The sequence below is a fragment of the Agelaius tricolor genome, unplaced genomic scaffold (genome assembly GCF_023055355.1).
Source record: "Agelaius tricolor isolate 1412-34295 unplaced genomic scaffold, bAgeTri1.0.p SCAF_63, whole genome shotgun sequence".
NCBI classification, from domain to species: Eukaryota; Metazoa; Chordata; class Aves; order Passeriformes; family Icteridae; genus Agelaius; species Agelaius tricolor.
Window position 1 is genome coordinate 893,710 of NW_027269323.1, and position 15,650 is coordinate 909,359.

Here is a 15,650-nt window from a genome sequence, read left to right on the forward strand (position 1 = left end):
TAGAATTACGAAATCTTTGCTGGAGTTTTCCAAAAGTACAGCTGGCAGCAACTAGGATCCTGTAAGTACTTAGAGCCTCAAAGGCCACCTTGAACATAGTACTGAGACACTGAGGAAAGGACATTTTTCCCATGGAAAAATCTGCATCGTTCCCGGTGTGAAATTTGCAATCATGGCTGATTTTCTCCAAAAGTAAAGCTGCTGGGAATGAGGACCCCGGAAGTCCTTGGAGCCCCAAAGGCCACCTTTCATCTGACACCCAGACCCGGGGGAAAGGACTTCTTTTTCCCATGCAAAATGGCCTCTCTTTGCAGCCATTTGCCCAGGCCAACAGGGCAGTGCCCAGTGAGAAATATTAAAACTTTGCTGGATTCCTCCACAACTAAAGCTGCCGGCAACTAGGAGCTTGCATGTCCTTAGAGCCCCAAAGGCCACTTTTCATCTGACACCCCGACCCAGGGGACATGACTTCATTTTCCCCATGGAAATTGGGGTCAGTTTGAGGCCACTGGCTCTGGCCATCTGCATCGTTCCCGGTAGGAAAATTGCAATCATGGCTGATTTTCTCCAAACGTAAAGCTGCTGGGAACGAGGACCCTGGAAGTCCTTAGAGCCCCAAAGGCAACCTTTCATCTGACACCCAGAACCTGGGGAAAGGACTTCATTTTCCCATGCAAAATGGCCTCTCTTTGCAGCCATTTGCCCTGGCCAACAGGGCAGTGCCCATTGAGAAATTTGCAAACTTTGCTGGATTCCTCCACAACTAAAGCTGCCAACAAGTAGGAGCTTGCAAGTCCTTAGAGCCCCAAAGGCCACCTTTCATCTGACACCCAGACCCTGGGGACATGACTTCTTTTCCCCATGGAAAATGGGGTCAGTTTGAGGCCACTCGCCCTGGCCATCTGCATCGTTCCCGGTGTGACATTTGCAACCGTGGCTGATTTTCTCCAAAACTAAAGCTGCTGGCAACGAAAACCCTGACACTCCTTAGGGCCCCAGGTGCCACCTTTCATCTGACACCCAGACCCTGGGGAAAGGACTTCATTTTCCCCATGGAAAATGGCCTCCATTTGCAGCCATTTGCCCTGGCCAACAGGGCAGTGCCCAGTGAGAAATTTTTACACTTTGCTGGATTCCTGCAGGACTAACGCTGTTGGCAACTAGGAGCTTGCAAGTCCTTAGAGCCCCAAAGGCCACCTTTCATCTGACACCCAGACCCTGGGGAAAGGACTTCTCTTTCCCATGGGAAATGGCCTCTATTTGCAGCTACTCACCCTGGCAGAAAGAGGGGAGCCAAGCTAGAATTACGAAATCTTTGCTGGAGTTTTCCAAAAGTACAGCTGGCAGCAACTAGGATCCTGTAAGTACTTAGAGCCTCAAAGGCCACCTTGAACATAGTACTGAGACACTGAGGAAAGGACATTTTTCCCATGGAAAAATCTGCATCGTTCCCGGTGTGAAATTTGCAATCATGGCTGATTTTCTCCAAAAGTAAAGCTGCTGGGAATGAGGACCCCGGAAGTCCTTGGAGCCCCAAAGGCCACCTTTCATCTGACACCCAGACCCGGGGGAAAGGACTTCTTTTTCCCATGCAAAATGGCCTCTCTTTGCAGCCATTTGCCCAGGCCAACAGGGCAGTGCCCAGTGAGAAATATTAAAACTTTGCTGGATTCCTCCACAACTAAAGCTGCCGGCAACTAGGAGCTTGCATGTCCTTAGAGCCCCAAAGGCCACTTTTCATCTGACACCCCGACCCAGGGGACATGACTTCATTTTCCCCATGGAAATTGGGGTCAGTTTGAGGCCACTGGCTCTGGCCATCTGCATCGTTCCCGGTAGGAAAATTGCAATCATGGCTGATTTTCTCCAAACGTAAAGCTGCTGGGAACGAGGACCCTGGAAGTCCTTAGAGCCCCAAAGGCCACCTTCCATCTTACACCCAGACCCTGGGGAAAGGACTTCACTTTCCCATGCAAAATGGCCTCTCTTTGAAGCCATTTGCCCTTGCCAAGAGGGCAGTGCCCAGCAAGAAATTTTTTAACATTGCTGGATTCCTCCAACTAAAGCTGGCAGCAAGTTGGAGCTTGCAAGTCCTTACAGCCCCAAGGCCACCTTTCATCTGACACCCAGACGCTGGGGAAAGGACTTCATTTTCCCCAGGGAAAATGGGGTCAGTTTGAGGCCACTCGCCCTGGCCATCTGCCTCGTTCCCGGTGTGAAATTTGCAATCATGACTGATTTTCTCCAAAAGTAAAGCTGCTGGGAATGAGGACCCTGGAAGTCCTTAGAGCCCCAAAGGCCACCTTTCATCTGACACCCAGACCCTGGGGTCATGACTTCTTTTTCCCATGCAAAATGGCCTCTCTTTGCAGCCATTTGCCCAGGCCAACAGGGCAGTGCCCAGTGAGAAATATTAAAACTTTGCTGGATTCCTCCACAATTAAAGCTACCGGACAAGGACCTTGCAAGTCCTTAGAGCCCCAAAGGCCACCTTTCATCTGACACCCAGACCCTGGGGACATGACTTCATTTTCCCCAGGGAGAAAGGGGTCAGTTTGAGGCCATTCGCCATGGCCATCTGCATCGTTCCCGGTGGGAAATTTTCAGTCATGGCTGATTTTCTCCAAAAGTAAAGCTGCTGGGATCGAGGACCCTGGAAGGCCTTGGAGCCCCAAAGGCCACCTTTCATCTGACACCCAGAACCTGGGGAAAGGACTTCATTTTCCCATGCAAAATGGCCTCTCTTTGCAGCCATTTGCCCTGGCCAACAGGGCAGTGCCCATTGAGAAATTTGCAAACTTTGCTGGATTCCTCCACAACTAAAGCTGCCAACAAGTAGGAGCTTGCAAGTCCTTAGAGCCCCAAAGGCCACCTTTCATCTGACACCCAGACCCTGGGGACATGACTTCTTTTCCCCATGGAAAATGGGGTCAGTTTGAGGCCACTCAACCCTGGCCATCTGCATCGTTCCCGGTGTGAAATTTGCAAACTTGGCTGATTTTCTCCAAAACTAAAGCTGCTGGCAACGAGGACCCTACAACTCCTTAGGGCCCCAGATGCCACCTTTCATCTGATACGCAGACCCTGGGCCAATGACATCATTTTCCCCATGGAAAATGGCCTCCATTTGCAGCAATTTGCCCTGGCCAACAGGGCAGTGCCCAGTGAGAAATTATTAAACTTTGCTGGATTCCTTCACAACTAAAGCCGCCGGCAACCAAGAGCTTGCAAGTCCTTAGAGCCTCAAAGGCCACCTTTCATTGATACCCAGACCCTGGCGACAAGACTTCTTTTCCCCATGGAAAATGGAGTCAGTTTGAGGCCACTCAACCCTGGCCATCTGCATCGTTCCCGGTGTGAAATTTGCAAACTTGGCTGATTTTCTCCAAAACTAAAGCTGCTGGCAATGAGGAACCTGCAACTCCTTAGGGCCCCAAAGGCCACCTTTCATCTGATACCCAGAGCCTGGGCCAATGACTTCATTTTCTCCATGGAACATGGCCTCTATTTCTGGCCTCTCACCCTGACCAAGAGGGTGGTGCCCAGCAAGAAATTTGCAATGTTTGCTGGATTGCTCCAAATCTAAAGCTGCCAGTAAGTAGTACCCTACAAGTCTTTAGAGCCCCAAAGGTCACCTTTCATCTGACACCCAGACCCTGGGTAAAGGACTTCTTGTTCCCATGGGAAATGGCCTCCGTTAGCAGCCACTCACCGTGGCAGAAAGTTGCAGCCTAGCTAGAATCATGCAATCTTTGCTGGATTTTTCCAAAAGAAAAGCTGGCAGCAACTAGGACCCTGGAAGTACTTAGAGCCTCAAACGCCACCTTGAACATATTACTGAGACCCTGGGAAAAGGATATTTTTCCCATTGAAAATGGCCTTCATTTGTGGCCACTTGGCCTTCCAGGCAGGGCAGTGCCAAGCGAGGAATCTACAAACTGTGCTGGATCCTTCCAAAAGGAAAGCTGCCAGCAACTAGGACCCTGCAAGTCCTTAGAGCCCCAGATGCCACCTTTCATCTGACACCCAGACCCTGGGGACATGACTTCATTTTCCCCATGGAAAATGGCCTCCATTTCTGGCCTCTCACCCTGACCAAAAGGGTGGTGCCAGCAAGAAATTTGCAATCTTTGCTGGATTGCTCCAAATCTAAAGCTGCCAGTAAGTAGTACCCTGCAAGTCCTTAGAGGCCCAAAGGCCACCTTTCATCTGACACCCAGATCCTGGGGAAAGGACTTCTTTTTCCCATGGGAAATGGCCTCCGTTTGCAGCCATTTGCCCTGGCCAACAGGGCAGTGCCCATTGAGAAATTTTTACACTTATCTGGATTCCTCCACAACTAAAGCTGCCGGCAACTAGGAGCTTGCATGTCCTTAGAGCCCCAAAGGCCACCTTTCATCTGACACCCAAACCCTGGGGACATGACTTCTTTTCCCCATGGAAAATGCGGTCAGTTTGAGGCCACTCGCCCTGGCCATCTGCATCGTTCCCGGTGTGACATTTGCAATCATGGCTGATTTTCTCCAAAAGTAAAGCTGCTGGCAACGAGGACCCTGCAACTCCTTAGAGCCCCAAAGGCCACCTTTCATCTGACACCCAGACCCGGGGGAAGGGACTTCTTTTTCCCATGCAAAATGGCCTCTCTTTGCAGCCATTTGCCCTTGCCAAGAGGGCAGTGCCCAGCAAGAAATTTTTTAACATTGCTGGATTCCTCCAACTAAAGCTGGCAGCAAGTTGGAGCTTGCAAGTCCTTACAGCCCCAAGGCCACCTTTCATCTGACACCCAGACGCTGGGGAAAGGACTTCATTTTCCCCAGGGAAAATGGGGTCAGTTTGAGGCCACTCGCCCTGGCCATCTGCATCGTTCCCGGTGGGAAATTTGCAATCATGGCTGATTTTCTCCAAAAGTAAAGCTGCTGGCAAGGAGGAACCTGCAACTCCTTAGGGCCCCAGATGCCACCTTTCATCTGATACGCAGACCTTGGGCCAATGACTTCATTTTCCCCATGGAAAATGGCCTCCATTTCTGGCCTCTCGCCGTGACCAATAGAGTTGTGCCCAGCAAGAAATTTGCAATCTTTGCTGGATTTCTCCAAATCTAAAGGTGCCAATAAGTAGTACCCTGCAAGTCCTTAGAGCCCCAAAGGCCACCTTTCATCTGACACCCAGACCCTGGGGAAAGGACTTCTTTTTCCCATGGGAAATGGCCTCCGTTTGCAGCCATTTGCCCTGGCCAACAGGGCAGTGCCCATTGAGAAATTTTTACACTTATCTGGATTCCTCCACAACTAAAGCTGCCGGCAGCTAGGAGCTTGAATGTCCTTAGAGCCCCAAAGGCCAGCTTTCATCTGACACCCAGACCCTGGTGAAAGGACTTCTTTTCCCCATGGAAATTAGGGTCAGTTTGAGGCCACTCGCTCTTGCCATCTGTATCGTTCCCAGTGTGAAATTTGCAAACTTAGCTGATTTTCTCCAAAACTAAAGCTGCTGGCAACAAGGACCCTGCAAGTCCTTAGAGCCCCAAAGGCCACCTTTCATCTGACACCCAGACCCTGGGGACATGACTTCTTTTCCCCATGGAAAATGGGGTCAGTTTGAGGCCACTCGCCCTGGCCATCTGCATCGTTCCCGGTGTGACATTTGCAACCGTGGCGGATTTTCTCCAAAACTAAAGCTGCTGGCAACGAAAACCCTGACACTCCTTAGGGCCCCAGATGCCACCTTTCATCTGACACCCAGACCCTGGGGAAAGGACTTCATTTTCCCCATGGAAAATGGCCTCCATTTGCAGCCATTTGCCCTGGCCAACAGGGCAGTGCCCAGTGAGAAATTTTTACACTTTGCTGGATTCCTGCAGGATTAACGCTGTTTGCAACTAGGAGCTTGCAAGTCCTTAGAGCCCCAAAGGCCACGTTTCATCTGACACCCAGACCCTGGGGACATGGCTTCATTTTCCCCAGGGATATTGAGGTCAGTTTGAGGCCACTCGCCCTGGCCATCTGCATCGTTCCCGGTTTGTAATTTGCAATCATGGCTGATTTTCTCCAAAAGTAAAGCTGCTGGCAACGAGGACCCTGCAACTCCTTAGAGCCCCAAAGGCAACCTTTCATCTTACACCCAGACTATGGGGAAGGGACTTCTTTTTCCCATGCAAAATGGCCTCTCTTTGCAGCCATTTGCCCTTGCCAAGAGGGCAGTGCCCAGCAAGAAATTTTTTAACATTGCTGGATTCCTCCAACTAAAGCTGGCAGCAAGTTGGAGCTTGCAAGTCCTTACAGCCCCAAGGCCACCTTTCATCTGACACCCAGACGCTGGGGAAAGGACTTCATTTTCCCCAGGGAAAATGGGGTCAGTTTGAGGCCACTCGCCCTGGCCATCTGCATCGTTCCCGGTTTGTAATTTGCAATCATGGCTGATTTTCTCCAAAAGTAAAGCTGCTGGCAAGGAGGAACCTGCAACTCCTTAGGGCCCCAGGTGCCACCTTTCATCTGATACGCAGACCATGGGCCAATGACTTCATTTTCCCCATGGAAAATGGCCTCCATTTCTGGCCTGTCGCCGTGACCAATAGGGTGGTGCCCAGCAAGAAATTTGCAATCTTTGCTGGATTTCTCCAAATCTAAAGGTGCCAATAAGTAGTACCCTGCAAGTCCTTAGAGCCCCAAAGGCCACCTTTCATCTGACACCCAGACCCGGGTGAAAGGACTTCTTTTTCCCATGGGAAATGGCCTCCGTTTGCAGCCATTTGCCCTGGCCAACAGGGCAGTGCCCATTGAGAAATTTTTACACTTATCTGGATTCCTCCACAACTAAAGCTGCCGGCAACTAGGAGCTTGAATGTCCTTAGAGCCCCAAAGGCCAGCTTTCATCTGACACCCAGACCCTGGTGAAAGGACTTCTTTTTCCCATGGAAATTGGGGTCAGTTTGAGGCCACTCGCTCTTGCCATCTGTATCGTTCCCGGTGTAAAATCTGCAAACTTGGCTGATTTTCTACAAAACTAAAGCTGCTGGCAACGAGGACCCTGACACTCCTTAGGGCCCCAAAGGCCACCTTTCATCTGACACCCAGACCCTGGGGACATGACTTCTTTTCCCCATGGAAAATGGGGTCAGTTTGAGGCCACTCGCCCTGGCCATCTGCATCGTTCCCGGTGTGAAATTTGCAACCGTGGCTGATTTTCTCCAAAACTAAAGCTGCTGGCAACGAAAACCCTGACAATCCTTAGGGCCCCAGGTGCCACCTTTCATCTGACACCCAGACCCTGGGGAAAGGACTTCATTTTCCCCATGCAAAATGGCCTCCATTTGCAGCCATTTGCCCTGGCCAACAGGGCAGTGCCCAGTGAGAAATTTTTACACTTTGCTGGATTCCTGCAGGACTAACGCTGTTGGCAACTAGGAGCTTGCAAGTCCTTAGAGCCCCAAAGGCCACCTTTCATCTGACACCCAGACCCTGGGGACATGACTTCATTTTCCCCAGGGAAAATGGGGTCAGTTTGAGGCCACTCGCCCTGGCCATCTGCATCGTTCCCGGTGGGAAATTTTCAATCATGGCTGATTTTCTCCAAAAGTAAAGCTGCTGGGAATGAGGACCCTGGAAGTCCTTGGAGCCCCAAAGGCCACCTTTCATCTGACACCCAGAACCTGGGGAAGGGACTTCATTTTCCCATGCAAAATGGCCTCTCTTTGCAGCCATTTGCCCTGGCCAACAGGGCAGTGCCCAGTGAGAAATTTGCAAACTTTGCTGGATTCCTCCACAACTAAAGCTGCCAACAAGTAGGAGCTTGCAAGTCCTTAGAGCCCCAAAGGCCACCTTTCATCTGACACCCAGACCCTGGGGACATGACTTCTTTTCCCCATGGAAAATGGGGTCAGTTTGAGGCCACTCGCCCTGGCCATCTGCATCGTTCCCGGTGTGACATTTGCAACCGTGGCTGATTTTCTCCAAAACTAAAGCTGCTGGCAACGAAAACCCTGACACTCCTTAGGGCCCCAGGTGCCACCTTTCATCTGACACCCAGACCCTGGGGAAAGGACTTCATTTTCCCCATGGAAAATGGCCTCCATTTGCAGCCATTTGCCCTGGCCAACAGGGCAGTGCCCAGTGAGAAATTTTTACACTTTGCTGGATTCCTGCAGGACTAACGCTGTTGGCAACTAGGAGCTTGCAAGTCCTTAGAGCCCCAAAGGCCACCTTTCATCTGACACCCAGACCCTGGGGAAAGGACTTCTCTTTCCCATGGGAAATGGCCTCTATTTGCAGCTACTCACCCTGGCAGAAAGAGGGGAGCCAAGCTAGAATTACGAAATCTTTGCTGGAGTTTTCCAAAAGTACAGCTGGCAGCAACTAGGATCCTGTAAGTACTTAGAGCCTCAAAGGCCACCTTGAACATAGTACTGAGACACTGAGGAAAGGACATTTTTCCCATGGAAAAATCTGCATCGTTCCCGGTGTGAAATTTGCAATCATGGCTGATTTTCTCCAAAAGTAAAGCTGCTGGGAATGAGGACCCCGGAAGTCCTTGGAGCCCCAAAGGCCACCTTTCATCTGACACCCAGACCCGGGGGAAAGGACTTCTTTTTCCCATGCAAAATGGCCTCTCTTTGCAGCCATTTGCCCAGGCCAACAGGGCAGTGCCCAGTGAGAAATATTAAAACTTTGCTGGATTCCTCCACAACTAAAGCTGCCGGCAACTAGGAGCTTGCATGTCCTTAGAGCCCCAAAGGCCACTTTTCATCTGACACCCCGACCCAGGGGACATGACTTCATTTTCCCCATGGAAATTGGGGTCAGTTTGAGGCCACTGGCTCTGGCCATCTGCATCGTTCCCGGTAGGAAAATTGCAATCATGGCTGATTTTCTCCAAACGTAAAGCTGCTGGGAACGAGGACCCTGGAAGTCCTTAGAGCCCCAAAGGCAACCTTTCATCTGACACCCAGAACCTGGGGAAAGGACTTCATTTTCCCATGCAAAATGGCCTCTCTTTGCAGCCATTTGCCCTGGCCAACAGGGCAGTGCCCATTGAGAAATTTGCAAACTTTGCTGGATTCCTCCACAACTAAAGCTGCCAACAAGTAGGAGCTTGCAAGTCCTTAGAGCCCCAAAGGCCACCTTTCATCTGACACCCAGACCCTGGGGACATGACTTCTTTTCCCCATGGAAAATGGGGTCAGTTTGAGGCCACTCGCCCTGGCCATCTGCATCGTTCCCGGTGTGACATTTGCAACCGTGGCTGATTTTCTCCAAAACTAAAGCTGCTGGCAACGAAAACCCTGACACTCCTTAGGGCCCCAGGTGCCACCTTTCATCTGACACCCAGACCCTGGGGAAAGGACTTCATTTTCCCCATGGAAAATGGCCTCCATTTGCAGCCATTTGCCCTGGCCAACAGGGCAGTGCCCAGTGAGAAATTTTTACACTTTGCTGGATTCCTGCAGGACTAACGCTGTTGGCAACTAGGAGCTTGCAAGTCCTTAGAGCCCCAAAGGCCACCTTTCATCTGACACCCAGACCCTGGGGAAAGGACTTCTCTTTCCCATGGGAAATGGCCTCTATTTGCAGCTACTCACCCTGGCAGAAAGAGGGGAGCCAAGCTAGAATTACGAAATCTTTGCTGGAGTTTTCCAAAAGTACAGCTGGCAGCAACTAGGATCCTGTAAGTACTTAGAGCCTCAAAGGCCACCTTGAACATAGTACTGAGACACTGAGGAAAGGACATTTTTCCCATGGAAAAATCTGCATCGTTCCCGGTGTGAAATTTGCAATCATGGCTGATTTTCTCCAAAAGTAAAGCTGCTGGGAATGAGGACCCCGGAAGTCCTTGGAGCCCCAAAGGCCACCTTTCATCTGACACCCAGACCCGGGGGAAAGGACTTCTTTTTCCCATGCAAAATGGCCTCTCTTTGCAGCCATTTGCCCAGGCCAACAGGGCAGTGCCCAGTGAGAAATATTAAAACTTTGCTGGATTCCTCCACAACTAAAGCTGCCGGCAACTAGGAGCTTGCATGTCCTTAGAGCCCCAAAGGCCACTTTTCATCTGACACCCCGACGCAGGGGACATGACTTCATTTTCCCCATGGAAATTGGGGTCAGTTTGAGGCCACTGGCTCTGGCCATCTGCATCGTTCCCGGTAGGAAAATTGCAATCATGGCTGATTTTCTCCAAACGTAAAGCTGCTGGGAACGAGGACCCTGGAAGTCCTTAGAGCCCCAAAGGCCACCTTCCATCTTACACCCAGACCCTGGGGAAAGGACTTCACTTTCCCATGCAAAATGGCCTCTCTTTGAAGCCATTTGCCCTTGCCAAGAGGGCAGTGCCCAGCAAGAAATTTTTTAACATTGCTGGATTCCTCCAACTAAAGCTGGCAGCAAGTTGGAGCTTGCAAGTCCTTACAGCCCCAAGGCCACCTTTCATCTGACACCCAGACGCTGGGGAAAGGACTTCATTTTCCCCAGGGAAAATGGGGTCAGTTTGAGGCCACTCGCCCTGGCCATCTGCCTCGTTCCCGGTGTGAAATTTGCAATCATGACTGATTTTCTCCAAAAGTAAAGCTGCTGGGAATGAGGACCCTGGAAGTCCTTAGAGCCCCAAAGGCCACCTTTCATCTGACACCCAGACCCTGGGGTCATGACTTCTTTTTCCCATGCAAAATGGCCTCTCTTTGCAGCCATTTGCCCAGGCCAACAGGGCAGTGCCCAGTGAGAAATATTAAAACTTTGCTGGATTCCTCCACAATTAAAGCTACCGGACAAGGACCTTGCAAGTCCTTAGAGCCCCAAAGGCCACCTTTCATCTGACACCCAGACCCTGGGGACATGACTTCATTTTCCCCAGGGAGAAAGGGGTCAGTTTGAGGCCATTCGCCATGGCCATCTGCATCGTTCCCGGTGGGAAATTTTCAGTCATGGCTGATTTTCTCCAAAAGTAAAGCTGCTGGGATCGAGGACCCTGGAAGGCCTTGGAGCCCCAAAGGCCACCTTTCATCTGACACCCAGAACCTGGGGAAAGGACTTCATTTTCCCATGCAAAATGGCCTCTCTTTGCAGCCATTTGCCCTGGCCAACAGGGCAGTGCCCATTGAGAAATTTGCAAACTTTGCTGGATTCCTCCACAACTAAAGCTGCCAACAAGTAGGAGCTTGCAAGTCCTTAGAGCCCCAAAGGCCACCTTTCATCTGACACCCAGACCCTGGGGACATGACTTCTTTTCCCCATGGAAAATGGGGTCAGTTTGAGGCCACTCAACCCTGGCCATCTGCATCGTTCCCGGTGTGACATTTGCAAACTTGGCTGATTTTCTCCAAAACTAAAGCTGCTGGCAACGAGGACCCTACAACTCCTTAGGGCCCCAGATGCCACCTTTCATCTGATACGCAGACCCTGGGCCAATGACATCATTTTCCCCATGGAAAATGGCCTCCATTTGCAGCAATTTGCCCTGGCCAACAGGGCAGTGCCCAGTGAGAAATTATTAAACTTTGCTGGATTCCTTCACAACTAAAGCCGCCGGCAACCAAGAGCTTGCAAGTCCTTAGAGCCTCAAAGGCCACCTTTCATTGATACCCAGACCCTGGCGACAAGACTTCTTTTCCCCATGGAAAATGGAGTCAGTTTGAGGCCACTCAACCCTGGCCATCTGCATCGTTCCCGGTGTGAAATTTGCAAACTTGGCTGATTTTCTCCAAAACTAAAGCTGCTGGCAATGAGGAACCTGCAACTCCTTAGGGCCCCAAAGGCCACCTTTCATCTGATACCCAGAGCCTGGGCCAATGACTTCATTTTCTCCATGGAACATGGCCTCTATTTCTGGCCTCTCACCCTGACCAAGAGGGTGGTGCCCAGCAAGAAATTTGCAATGTTTGCTGGATTGCTCCAAATCTAAAGCTGCCAGTAAGTAGTACCCTACAAGTCTTTAGAGCCCCAAAGGTCACCTTTCATCTGACACCCAGACCCTGGGGAAAGGACTTCTTGTTCCCATGGGAAATGGCCTCCGTTAGCAGCCACTCACCGTGGCAGAAAGTTGCAGCCTAGCTAGAATCATGCAATCTTTGCTGGATTTTTCCAAAAGAAAAGCTGGCAGCAACTAGGACCCTGGAAGTACTTAGAGCCTCAAACGCCACCTTGAACATATTACTGAGACCCTGGGAAAAGGATATTTTTCCCATTGAAAATGGCCTTCATTTGTGGCCACTTGGCCTTCCAGGCAGGGCAGTGCCAAGCGAGGAATCTACAAACTGTGCTGGATCCTTCCAAAAGGAAAGCTGCCAGCAACTAGGACCCTGCAAGTCCTTAGAGCCCCAGATGCCACCTTTCATCTGACACCCAGACCCTGGGGACATGACTTCATTTTCCCCATGGAAAATGGCCTCCATTTCTGGCCTCTCACCCTGACCAAAAGGGTGGTGCCAGCAAGAAATTTGCAATCTTTGCTGGATTGCTCCAAATCTAAAGCTGCCAGTAAGTAGTACCCTGCAAGTCCTTAGAGGCCCAAAGGCCACCTTTCATCTGACACCCAGATCCTGGGGAAAGGACTTCTTTTTCCCATGGGAAATGGCCTCCGTTTGCAGCCATTTGCCCTGGCCAACAGGGCAGTGCCCATTGAGAAATTTTTACACTTATCTGGATTCCTCCACAACTAAAGCTGCCGGCAACTAGGAGCTTGCATGTCCTTAGAGCCCCAAAGGCCACCTTTCATCTGACACCCAAACCCTGGGGACATGACTTCTTTTCCCCATGGAAAATGCGGTCAGTTTGAGGCCACTCGCCCTGGCCATCTGCATCGTTCCCGGTGTGACATTTGCAATCATGGCTGATTTTCTCCAAAAGTAAAGCTGCTGGCAACGAGGACCCTGCAACTCCTTAGAGCCCCAAAGGCCACCTTTCATCTGACACCCAGACCCGGGGGAAGGGACTTCTTTTTCCCATGCAAAATGGCCTCTCTTTGCAGCCATTTGCCCTTGCCAAGAGGGCAGTGCCCAGCAAGAAATTTTTTAACATTGCTGGATTCCTCCAACTAAAGCTGGCAGCAAGTTGGAGCTTGCAAGTCCTTACAGCCCCAAGGCCACCTTTCATCTGACACCCAGACGCTGGGGAAAGGACTTCATTTTCCCCAGGGAAAATGGGGTCAGTTTGAGGCCACTCGCCCTGGCCATCTGCATCGTTCCCGGTGGGAAATTTGCAATCATGGCTGATTTTCTCCAAAAGTAAAGCTGCTGGCAAGGAGGAACCTGCAACTCCTTAGGGCCCCAGATGCCACCTTTCATCTGATACGCAGACCTTGGGCCAATGACTTCATTTTCCCCATGGAAAATGGCCTCCATTTCTGGCCTCTCGCCGTGACCAATAGAGTTGTGCCCAGCAAGAAATTTGCAATCTTTGCTGGATTTCTCCAAATCTAAAGGTGCCAATAAGTAGTACCCTGCAAGTCCTTAGAGCCCCAAAGGCCACCTTTCATCTGACACCCAGACCCTGGGGAAAGGACTTCTTTTTCCCATGGGAAATGGCCTCCGTTTGCAGCCATTTGCCCTGGCCAACAGGGCAGTGCCCATTGAGAAATTTTTACACTTATCTGGATTCCTCCACAACTAAAGCTGCCGGCAGCTAGGAGCTTGAATGTCCTTAGAGCCCCAAAGGCCAGCTTTCATCTGACACCCAGACCCTGGTGAAAGGACTTCTTTTCCCCATGGAAATTAGGGTCAGTTTGAGGCCACTCGCTCTTGCCATCTGTATCGTTCCCAGTGTGAAATTTGCAAACTTAGCTGATTTTCTCCAAAACTAAAGCTGCTGGCAACAAGGACCCTGCAAGTCCTTAGAGCCCCAAAGGCCACCTTTCATCTGACACCCAGACCCTGGGGACATGACTTCTTTTCCCCATGGAAAATGGGGTCAGTTTGAGGCCACTCGCCCTGGCCATCTGCATCGTTCCCGGTGTGACATTTGCAACCGTGGCGGATTTTCTCCAAAACTAAAGCTGCTGGCAACGAAAACCCTGACACTCCTTAGGGCCCCAGATGCCACCTTTCATCTGACACCCAGACCCTGGGGAAAGGACTTCATTTTCCCCATGGAAAATGGCCTCCATTTGCAGCCATTTGCCCTGGCCAACAGGGCAGTGCCCAGTGAGAAATTTTTACACTTTGCTGGATTCCTGCAGGATTAACGCTGTTTGCAACTAGGAGCTTGCAAGTCCTTAGAGCCCCAAAGGCCACCTTTCATCTGACACCCAGACCCTGGGGAAAGGACTTCTCTTTCCCATGGGAAATGGCCTCTATTTGCAGCTACTCACCCTGGCAGAAAGAGGGGAGCCAAGCTAGAATTACGAAATCTTTGCTGGAGTTTTCCAAAAGTACAGCTGGCAGCAACTAGGATCCTGTAAGTACTTAGAGCCTCAAAGGCCACCTTGAACATAGTACTGAGACACTGAGGAAAGGACATTTTTCCCATGGAAAAATCTGCATCGTTCCCGGTGTGAAATTTGCAATCATGGCTGATTTTCTCCAAAAGTAAAGCTGCTGGGAATGAGGACCCCGGAAGTCCTTGGAGCCCCAAAGGCCACCTTTCATCTGACACCCAGACCCGGGGGAAAGGACTTCTTTTTCCCATGCAAAATGGCCTCTCTTTGCAGCCATTTGCCCAGGCCAACAGGGCAGTGCCCAGTGAGAAATATTAAAACTTTGCTGGATTCCTCCACAACTAAAGCTGCCGGCAACTAGGAGCTTGCATGTCCTTAGAGCCCCAAAGGCCACTTTTCATCTGACACCCCGACCCAGGGGACATGACTTCATTTTCCCCATGGAAATTGGGGTCAGTTTGAGGCCACTGGCTCTGGCCATCTGCATCGTTCCCGGTAGGAAAATTGCAATCATGGCTGATTTTCTCCAAACGTAAAGCTGCTGGGAACGAGGACCCTGGAAGTCCTTAGAGCCCCAAAGGCAACCTTTCATCTGACACCCAGAACCTGGGGAAAGGACTTCATTTTCCCATGCAAAATGGCCTCTCTTTGCAGCCATTTGCCCTGGCCAACAGGGCAGTGCCCATTGAGAAATTTGCAAACTTTGCTGGATTCCTCCACAACTAAAGCTGCCAACAAGTAGGAGCTTGCAAGTCCTTAGAGCCCCAAAGGCCACCTTTCATCTGACACCCAGACCCTGGGGACATGACTTCTTTTCCCCATGGAAAATGGGGTCAGTTTGAGGCCACTCGCCCTGGCCATCTGCATCGTTCCCGGTGTGACATTTGCAACCGTGGCTGATTTTCTCCAAAACTAAAGCTGCTGGCAACGAAAACCCTGACACTCCTTAGGGCCCCAGGTGCCACCTTTCATCTGACACCCAGACCCTGGGGAAAGGACTTCATTTTCCCCATGGAAAATGGCCTCCATTTGCAGCCATTTGCCCTGGCCAACAGGGCAGTGCCCAGTGAGAAATTTTTACACTTTGCTGGATTCCTGCAGGACTAACGCTGTTGGCAACTAGGAGCTTGCAAGTCCTTAGAGCCCCAAAGGCCACCTTTCATCTGACACCCAGACCCTGGGGAAAGGACTTCTCTTTCCCATGGGAAATGGCCTCTATTTGCAGCTACTCACCCTGGCAGAAAGAGGGGAGCCAAGCTAGAATTACGAAATCTTTGCTGGAGTTTTCCAAAAGTACA